At 44.0% G+C, this 712-nt stretch overlaps 1 non-coding gene across 1 annotated transcript; it reads right to left on the bottom strand.

Moving 5' to 3' along the window:
* Positions 1-318: 318 nt before the first annotated feature.
* On the bottom strand, positions 319-512 carry LOC114020204. Its single transcript, XR_003565067.1, has one exon. It is a non-coding gene; the product is annotated as a U2 spliceosomal RNA (small nuclear RNA).
* Between the last annotated feature and the right edge of the window lie 200 nt (positions 513-712).

Here is a 712-nt window from a genome sequence, read left to right as displayed (position 1 = left end):
TCCTCTTATGAAAGAATGAAGCAGGTCTGAGATTAGAGCAAACTCACAAGCTGCTTGCTCAGGCCTCTTCAGGTGTTGAAAAAAGAGTTTGCTTCAGAGTGTGTGAGCAGCCTCAGTGCAGAGTCCCCCCAACCCCGGAAGCTGGTCTGTGACTCTGTATAGGAGACAGAGAGGCAAAGAAGCTTATCAGCACGATCCTTTGGATTTGAAGAGCAGAAGCAGCAAATGGGCCCAAAACCCAGAACTTAGGTTATGCACCAGCCACGATTGATGATACTTAACTGCCTCTGTTAAAGGCTTTTTTTTTTTTTTTTTTTTTTTTTTTTTACCATTCCCGGAGACATTGCAATACCAGGTCAATGCATAGGGTGGACAGAACAAGCTCCCATTCCATCCCCCTGTTTCAAAAATCAATTTAATATACAGTCCTCAAATAAAGGGCATATCAGATATTAAACTGATAAGAACAGGTACTACACTTTGATCTTAGGTCCGAGGAGCCGAGAAGCGATAAAGGCTTTGGGTTCTACAGATTAAAAGCACTAAATAAGAGAGAGGGATCCTTATTATTACATGGAGAGTGCAGTAGTGTGGCAGGGTGCCTCCTTTTGACTTACCCTTTTGACAGGTGTCGGAACCCTGTGGAGAGATGTTGACTGTTAACTGTTGAGTTATTGTGACTGGTGGGGCTTGTTAGTGGCTCCCTGGGAGT

Source organism: Chelonia mydas, chromosome 3 (genome assembly GCF_015237465.2).
Source record: "Chelonia mydas isolate rCheMyd1 chromosome 3, rCheMyd1.pri.v2, whole genome shotgun sequence".
In the NCBI taxonomy this organism is placed as follows: Eukaryota; Metazoa; Chordata; order Testudines; family Cheloniidae; genus Chelonia; species Chelonia mydas.
This window is presented reverse-complemented; position numbering and strand designations above follow the sequence as displayed.